We start from the raw sequence: 9946 nt of genomic DNA on the forward strand, positions 1-9946 counted from the left end.
ACCTGAACCCTCAAGCACTCTCCAGAATAAAGATCTACAATCATTTAAGTTAATCTTCACAAGACATGGAGTCAAGGTCCTTCACCATTCTGATTACCATCCTCTGGATACTCCTCCCCAGGTTATCAATATCCTATCTTGACCCCCACATGATATTCCAAATGAGTTCTGAAGAGAGTAGAAGTCAATGGACAATCACCCCATGTCTTCTCATGGAAGCTGTGTCCCTCTCTGAGATCACATGAGCTTCTGGGCAGCCCCATCACACTGCTGGCCCACATTCAACTTGCAAGCCACTCAAATCCCCAGAGCTGATGTTTGTAGAGCATCAGAGCCTGGTCCAGCTGGGGTGCTGGCAGTCCAGAGATGACAGCCTCATCACAGATGCAGGACAAGGCTCCAAACAAGGCCACATGCAATTACGTTGTGGAAAGGAAGAATTGGTTCTGCCAGATATTGGCCGTGGCAGGAAGATGGTTCTGCTAGAGCATATCAGAGCTGTGGGAACAGGTAGGGAAGAAGAAAATACCAAGAGAAGAATACTCTACCCCTAGATCCAAAGCAGACCACTTTATTCAACATATTAATGCAGGATTAAAAGATGAAACAGAAATTCTTGAAGAACTGGTCCCAATTTCTTCTCTATCTGAAAAGCAATTGGAAAATTTAATTAAGAAAATCAGAAAATACAATAAAAGTGTGAATTGTACACTTACAAGACAAATAATGTTATATCCTGCATTGCATGATGTCCTAAGTGGCTCCCCAATTGGCAATTCTGCCTTCAAGTATTTGAAACAAGCTTCAATTCTAGGTACCAATGAAAGGTTAAATTTAATGGGACCAATGGTTTGTTGAATCTATGGTTGGGTGGGGGAAATTAACTCATTGAGTTGATATTACCTTATAAGAAGCAGAAAAGGGCTACTCTCTGCTAGTATAAAGGGTAACCCCAAGATTCAAGATAGATAGTAAACACACACACAAAAAATAGAAATTCCGTATTGGAAAGGCTTCCTTTTGATATTCAGCATTTGTGTTTAAGTCAAATACCTCTGTTAATAGAACTATCACCTGTAGTTGGAATTAGAAAACACTTATGTAGTGTAGTAACAGTTCTTGTGATTCAATATTTTTTTTTGCATTTTAAAATTTTTTATTTATTTATTTATCTATGGAGTCAATTTAGAACATTATTCCTTGGTTACAATAATCACATTATTTCCCTCCCTCCCCTCCGCCCGCCCTTCCCACAGTCGATGCACAATTCCACTGGGTATTACTTGTGTCCTTGATCAGAACCCATTTCCATGTTGTTGGTGTTTGCATTAGGATGCTCATTTAGAGTCTACATCCCCAGCCATATCCCCTCTACCCATGTATTCAAGCAGTTGTTTTTCTTCAGTGTTTCTACTCCCACAGTTCTTCCTCTGGATGTGGATAGTGTTCTTTCCCATAGATTCCTCCAAGTTGTTCTGGATCACTGCATTGCCACTAAAAGAGAAGTCCATTACATTCGATTGTACCACAGTGTATCAGTTTGTGTGGACAATGTTCTCCTGGTTCTCTTGCAATTCAATATTAAGTTCAAACCTATTCAACCAAATGCAAAAAAAGAAAAAAGAAAAAGAAATGAGGAACCTCTAGCCAAGCACATAAAGAAAGATTAAAAAAAAAAAGACAGAGAAAATGACACACTGGTAAATGAAGAGAGTGAAAAGAACAAGAACAGTGGATCCCTATGGCTGGCATTGTTATTGCACTGTGTTGGCAGCACAGGTGTGATTGGAGGCATTGCATGGGCAAAGAACTGTTCAAGATCCTCAGACTTGGGCAAGTGGAATTTAATTATTCCAATGGACGAGTCACCAGACCATTAGGGAATGCAGGGAACAACTTTGGAAACATCAAAAATTAATGCAAAGCAAAGAGACAATTAGAGTAAAGATAATGAAGAGCATGACTATGAGGATATAGGAAAACTGATAATAATCCCAAGGATTTATCTGAGCTTCTTACTGTTGAAGAAAGGAAAAATATGGATAATCCTATATATTACTGATTGACTGAGGCTAAATCCAATATTTATAATAGAAGGAATACAATGCTTCTTTGCAATACTATACAGACTCCCTCCTATCATTAGAAAAAGTCCTGTTAAGATGGCAGAGTACAGGCAGCAACCCAGATGAACTCTCCTAAAATTCCCCTTCAAACAACTTTAAAATAATTCCTCAAATCAAATTTTAGAGCAACAGAGGGAGCTGAATAGAAAATTCGACATTCAAATACAAAACTCAAGAGACACTTGAAAAGGTAAACATGAAAGAGAAATCATAAGAGACTCAATAAAGTTAAACTGCTTTCATTCCCATATGGGAAGATGGTACATGTAATTCCTAAGAACTTTATCATTATTAGGGCAATTAGAAGCAGCTTACAGAGACAAAGGGCATGGGTTGGAATGAACTCCAAAAAAAATGAAGGAGTGAAAAGCAAAATAGCCTTTCAAAGAGGAACAAGAGAGAGAGAGAGAGAGAGAGAGAGAGAGAGAGAGAGAGAGAGAGAGAGAGAGAAACAGAAGAAAATAAGATAGAAGGAAACACATAATAATCATAACTGTGACTGTGAAAGGGATGAGTTCACCCATAAAACAGAAATGGATAGGTGAATGGTTTAGAAACCAAAATCCAATGATATGTTTGTACAAGAGACACACTTGAAACAGAAAGACACACACAGAGTTAAAATAAAGGTCTGGAACAGAATCTAGTATTGTTTTAGCTTAAGTAAAAAAGGCAATGGTAGCAATAATGATCTCAGGCAAAACAAAAGAAAAAGTAGACTAAATCAGAGAAATAATCAGAAACTGCATTTTGTTATTAAACAAAATTTAAGGGAAGTTTTCTGATAAAAGTCTCATTTCTCAAATATATTGAGAACTGAGTCAAATGTATTAAAATAAGAGCCAGTGGGTGTGAGAGAGAGAGGTAAAGAATTTAGAATTCAAAATTTTAAAAGAATGCTAAAAATTAATATGAAACATTTTTAAATGTCCTGTTGACTTTATCCAGTCTTTAATATCAGACTCAACTATATGATAACAGAGAGAATCTGAACAATTCTACAAGATATTTTAAAAAGATCATTTGTACAAAAATGATGGGAAAATTCTCTCCCATAAAAAAGTGGGAGCACTCCAAATTCAAATTATGATTCATTATATTCATGAAACACCCTTATAAATAGCTGGCAATACAAACATGCTTGTATGTTGTAAGCTCTTCAAATTCTGATGTTTGTTTTCTAAGACTTCAGAAGTGCTGATGTTTAGATATCCTCAAAATAATCCTTTCCAGTAGGTCATCTTGATTTGTTTTATCCATCATTATTTATAGAGCCTGATAAAACAGCTGGGCATTTTTTTTTGTTTTCTGAAACACAAAAACATTCCCATATATAACCTAGAAACTTAACAGAAGTGCTTATTTGCAGAAAACTTAGAAGAATTTAATTTTCTTCCATTCCTAGCTAATTTCCATTGTATAATTTCTGAATGTTTATCTATATATGTAATGATCAAACTTTCTTTTTAAAGGATTTTTTTAGAGCCAGAGAAAATTCACAAATTCTGGGATGGGGGGGGGGGGAGTAAATCCAAGAAAGGCTACCAAGTTATGATTAGAAACTAGTGTCAGATTTAATGTCAATCAGGTTATGAGATCAATATCACTAAGATCAATTTCAAATCGGTTTTAGAAATAACCATATGCCAAATCTGAATTTATCAATAATTAACACCAGAGAATAAGAAATGTTGACTTGAAATGTAAATATTATGTTGCATTTTTACTAATAATGAGCTGCCTAGGAATTCCACAGGGCTATGTATTTGAGAACAAGATTTGCAAATAAACTTTATAAACACCTTTAACAACGTCGAATCTCCAGAGTATTTTCAGAACAATGCTTGTCTACTTATCACTCTCCCATCTTGTACTTCTGAGGTTGACTTTCTATACCCAAATGCAAGATTTTGCCTTTATCCCTCTCAAATTCTCTCTTATTAGATTCCGCCCCAGGCTTTAACCTCCTGAGATCCATTGGGATCCTGGCTCCATTATTTACTGTGTTAGCTATCTCTCCTAACTTTGTACTCTCTGCAAATTTGAAGAGTATGTCATCTTTGCTTTTATCCACAGCAGTAGGGGAAAAAACGTTAAACAGCAGAAGGCTTACCTAGCACAGATCTCTGGGATTTTCCACTGGAGACTTCCTGCCACTCTGACATTGAACCATTAGCAGGCATCCAGCCACTTGCAAACCCAACTCATTTTACCATGGTCTCACTCGTATCTCTGCATCTTCACAAGAGTAGAATGAGATGCCTTATCAGAAGCTTTGCTAAAGGCTGGGGAGACTCTACCTACAGCATTCCTCTCACCTCATCATTTAGAATCCCATCCAAAAAGGGAACTCAGGGCACTAGCTGCTCTCTCCTGAAGATGGCACAATTATGCAAACAGGATTTCAGAGGATACCTTTTCACTCTCCAGAAGCCGTACCCTCACTTCCCAAATCCTAATGTTGTTAGGTATATGTGCATTTCATTCCTATCTCCCTCCTGGTAGTTGGAACAGAACCAAGGTATCTTCTCTTCCCCTTAATCCCCCACATACTTCCTATCCCTTGCCATGGCTGTCCCAACTAAGTAGCTAGAAGGAGAAATGGCATCAGCTCCTTCCAGCAGGTTGCCATACTGTCAATCCCATGTTCCACATTCCATCTCATCTGTCTTAATTCCCAGTCTTATAACGGATTCAGTGTGAGAAAGACCTTAGTTTGAATCTCACATCAGATCTTTATAAACTGTATGACCCAAGCAAATCATTTTGACCTCTCTGGGCCTCAGTTTCCACTTCTATAAAATGAGACTGATGGACTCTGGCCTCTAAAACAGCTCAATCTCTGATCTTCTGATTCAGTCTCCTTGGTTTCCTCCAGCAATCTGCTCCTCAACCATATTTGCCCCAGATGCTCTGTGTAGGCGGGGCCATGGAGGAAGTGTTAAAGTGTTAAAGGAGGCCTTTAAAAGGGCAAGTAAAAGGGAATGACTTACAGTTAGTTGTAGATAAAATCAAAGTAAGATTAAGCCTTTCACTTTTGAAATTTGGCTAGAAGGGCACATTTGGTTGAAGTTTTAGTGAATTCTGGGGAAGGGAAGGGAAGGGAAGGGAAGGGAAGGGAAGGGAAGGGAAGGGAAGGGAAGGGAAGGGAAGGGAAGGGAAGGGAAGGGAAGGGAAGGGAAGGGAAGGGAAGGGAAGGGAAGGGAAGGGAAGGGAAGGGAAGGGAAGGGAAGGGAAGGGAAGGGAGCTATTTTTGTTGTAATTGTTCAGGTATTTCAGTCATGTCTGATTCTTCATGACCCCATTTGGGGTTTTCTTGGCAAAGATACTTTTCCAACACATTTTACAGATGAGGAAACTGAGGCAAACAGAGTTAGGTGATTTGCTTAGGCAAAGATACTGGGATGGTTTGCCATTTCCTTCTCCAGTTCACTTTACAGACAAGGAAACTGAGGGTCAAGTGACTTGACCAGAGTTACACAGCTAGTACGAGTCTGAGGCTGGATTTGAACTCAGGTTCTCTTGACTCTAGCTAGCCCCATCACTTGATCCACTACTCTTCATAGCTGCTCGTCATCTTAAGATACCTACTTAATCCCCTCATATAAATCACTTACCAAGTTCTAGAGAATTTTCTTTGAAAACATTGTTTCTATTTATGTCTTTTTCTCCATTTTCAATCTCTAGCACCTTAATCTAGCTGATCTGCACCTCATCCTTGGGTTCTGGTAACAAAAGGCTAGCTGGCCTCTCAGATACAACTTTTAATCATGTTATTACCTTGCTCAAAAGCCTTCAATGATTCCCTCTTGCTTACTAATATAAAGGCTTTTGCACATAAAGTATTTCAAGGCATTTCATTCTCTGACCTCAAAGGACTCATTTCAGTACACACACACACACACACACACACACACACACAGCATCAAAGGCAACTGAGTGGCACAACAGGTAGAATCAGGAAGACAAATTCAATTTTGCCTCGGATAGCCCTGTCTGCCTCAGTTTCCTCATTTGTAAAATGTGGATAATAATAATGCCTACCTCAAGGACTGCTATAAGGATAAAATGAGGTAACAAAACAAATATCAAGAAATTACAAACCATAATCAAATGAGAATAAAATAAGGGAAAAGCACTTTGCCCACCTGTTACCATGCTCAGTACATGTCTGTTCTCTTCACTTTCTCATCATTGTCCTGTGGTTTTATCAGGATAATTCCAGTCTTTTGCAACTGTTGCTCTACTCCCAATCCAGCCAGACCCTACCCATCTTTCAAGATCCCCCATTCAAATCCAACCTCGGTCACGAAGGCTTCTCTAATCCTCCCCAGGTCCCCTCTGATCTCTGACTGTAATACACGACTGAGTGGCACGAGTAGGTGGTGTCATGCTACACAGAGTCAAACAGACCTGATTAAGTCCAGCCTCAGACACTTCCTAGCTGTGTAACTCTGGTCAAGTCACTTGACCCTCAGTTTCCTTGTCTGTAAAGTGAACTGGAGAAGGAAATGGCAAACCATCCCAGTATCTTTGCCAAGAAAACCCCAAATGGGCTCGCCAAAAGTCAAACACAAATACTGGACAAAAATAAGCAGCCGCAACAACAAAACAGAACTGAGAACTAAATTATTTCTGGCCACTGGCCCCCATCATGGCTTACAGATGATCAAAATTCTAGAACTGGGAAGGCTCTTTGAGGCCATGGGGGTCACTGTACAAACGAGGAAAATTGAAACACAGAGAAGGTAAGGGATTTACCCAAGGTCATGCAACTAGTAAGTGTCTGAGGTGGGACTTGACCCCAGGTCTTCCTGACTCCTTGGCCTCATCTGCTATATCATGTTGCTTTTGTATGGTATTAAATTTAAGCATCTTGAGAATGAAGATTGCTCATGCTTTGTATCTTTATGACTTGTGTCCTGCAAAATACCTGATACATACTTGGTGCTTGATAATATTTATTGAATGACTCTGGATGACCCCCTAAGAGGGACTGGGGAGAGTTTGTCCTAGCCCACACCCCATTTTGCATGCTCACTTTGTGTGATGGAAACAGACAAAAGTAAAAATGGTGCAGTGTGTGAAGGAAGGGCTCTCTGTCTCTGTCTCTCTCTCTGTCTCTCTCTCTGTGTGTCTTCTCTCTTTCTCTTTCTCTGTCTCTCTGTCACTATCTTTCTCATCTGTTTCTGTCTCTCTCAGTCTCTGTCTCTCTGTCTCTTTCTGTCTCTGTCTCTGTCTCTGTCACTCACTCTCTCTCTCTCTCTCTCTCTCTCTCTCTCTCTCTCTCTATCTCTATCTCTCTCTCTCTCTCTCTCTCTCTCTCTCTCTCTCTCTCTCTCTCTCTGTTGGCACAGTGGTGGAAGACAGTCTTGAGCCTCTGGTGCCCACTGTGCTATTAAACTTTGATGGGCTTCCTGATTCAACTTATGTATTTAGCTAGGTAAAATTTTCTGTCCCTTTGGTACATTTCCCTTTTTTCTATATCTCCATTTTTATTAAAAATTACATTGTTAAGGGGGCAGCTGGGTGGCTCAGTGGATTGAGAGCGAGGCCTAGAGCCATGAGGTCCTAGGTTCAAATCTGGCCTCAACCACTTCCCAGCTGTGTGACCCTGGGCAAGTCACTTGACCCCCATTGCCTAGCCCTTACCACTCTTCTGCCTTGGAGCCAATACACAGTCTTGACTCCAAGATGGAAGGTAAGGGTTTAAAAAATTACATTGTTAAGAGCTACTAACAGACCCCTGACTTAAGAGTTAATTTTATAGACGGTGACCACGATCTTTTAAAAATTAATATTACATCTAACATTTCTACTTTCATTTAGTATAACACATACATGTTTGTATGTCAGTGTTCCTCAATATTTCTTTCTGCTGCTCCCCTAGTTGGGGCAGTTTCTTAGTTTGGGGGTGTTTGTATGGGCAGCAGATATATGTACTTTTGATCTTACATGTGATCTCCTCTTGGTATCGTCTCATGCCTCAGCTGCCTGAATCTGCCACTTCTGTAGCCCCCAGAAGCATGCCTAGAGGCAGCCCTGGACACATGGGTTCTTGGCCTTTCTGCCCTCCTGGACCCCTCTGGCTCCCAGTTTGGGAGGAGCCCTTCTAAGATCAGCACTAGTTGCCTACACGCGTAATTAACAGAAGTGCTCGATTTCAATTAGACGTTAATGAAAGGAAAGATGGACCATTTTCCTCATCTCCCTGGAATCTCTTCATGGATCGCCACCCCCAGGTTAAGAAATCACACTCTAAATGGAACATAAAGGCAGACGTGCCTTGTGGGAGGATGGCAAAGCCAAGGAAAAGCTTCAGGGAGATTTATAAAATGCTCAGGAAGAGAAGTCGGGTGCCTGGACTTCCCAGGGAACAATGGTCACATCCTAGTGTTTGTTATGAGGCAGATACTCCCCTGACTCTGTCATGTTCAATACTCCTGAAAACTCTAATCTGTGACTGAGGAGCACGTTCGATTACCAGAGGTCTATGTCAATGGGCCTCTAGGGAAGGGATGGAGCCGACAGATGCTGGTGATGAGGGGCCAGCACAGGGACTTGAGGGGAAATGAGGGCTGCTGTCCTCTACCTGGATAGCTCTAGCCTGCCTTCTCACATGCTGCCCCCTATTCATGCTACAATCCAAGCTATTCCCAGAAATGGTAGTACATTCTCCCAGTTTTCATGCAACCACTCAGGACATATACTTTTGTCTCTCATCTATCAAAGCTTTCACTTTCTTTTAGGTCCAACTCAGATTGTGCCTCCTCCATGAAGCCTTCCTTGATTCTCTCTTCCATTTCCTAATCCCCCCAGCTGAAAGTGCTCTCACCATCTTCAAGTTTTTTCGTCTGATACAAGGGAAAAAGAAATAACTCTAGAGAACCAGGATCTAAATTCTGTTTTGGATGCTTTTATTTTCTTTTGTGACCTTGGACGAATCCCTTGAACTCCCTATACCTCAGTTTCCTCATCTGTAAATGGAGCAAGGTTGGACTAGATGCTTCTAAGGCTCCTTCCCATTCTAGGGCTCTGATCCTATATCACACTTTGCCTTCTATTCTTTTTGCTTATGTAGATGTCAAATCTAACCCGAGCAGACTGTAAGCTCCTTGAGGACAAGACTGTCTTGATTTTGTATCTCTAGAGCCTAGCAAACCCTTTTCTCCACTGTGAGTTTTCGATCAATATTCTTTTAGTCCAATTTACATTAACTCTCCACAATCCAAATTTAGATGAAATAGGCAGGCTGCCATGACAAGTCACTCCAGGATTCACCCAAAAGGCTTAAGCAGGAGGCAGGGAGAGGAGATATAATAATGATGATGATGTTTTAAGTTTTATAAAGGACTTGGCTGGTTATTTCATTTGCCGCTTACAGCAGTTCAATGAGGCAAGTGATATCATTATCCCCATTTTCCAGGTAAAGTATATGAGGCAGAAGTTTTACCTTGGTCTTCTGGACTCAAAGGCTGGTGCTCTAACCCTCATGCCACCCAGCTGCTCATAGTTTCCAAGTCTGGGGACATCAGCAAGAACACAATATAAAGTGTAGTAGTTGGGACCATCAAGAAAACAATTTGTTTCCTGCAGCTTCCCTGTTCCCAACAGCATCCTTCTATGGTAGCAACCCCTTCTCCTTCCACCACTGCCTTGGTCCTTCCATAGTCTCAGATTTTTGTTGGTCAGTCATTTCAGTCTTGTTCAATCCTTTGTGACTCTATTTGGCATTTTCTTGGCAAAGATATTGGGGTGGGTTGCCATTTCCTTCTCCAGCTCATTTTACAGATGAGGAAACTGAGGCAAGCAGGGTGAAG

At 40.6% G+C, this 9946-nt stretch overlaps 1 pseudogene; it reads left to right on the forward strand.

Moving 5' to 3' along the window:
- The window catches only part of LOC100617445 (tRNA:m(4)X modification enzyme TRM13 homolog), a 95024-nt pseudogene extending 92822 nt beyond the window's left edge, over window positions 1-2202 (forward strand).
- The last annotated feature ends 7744 nt before the right edge of the window (window positions 2203-9946 follow it).

This window comes from Monodelphis domestica, chromosome 5 (assembly GCF_027887165.1).
Source record: "Monodelphis domestica isolate mMonDom1 chromosome 5, mMonDom1.pri, whole genome shotgun sequence".
Classification (NCBI taxonomy): domain Eukaryota; kingdom Metazoa; phylum Chordata; class Mammalia; order Didelphimorphia; family Didelphidae; genus Monodelphis; species Monodelphis domestica.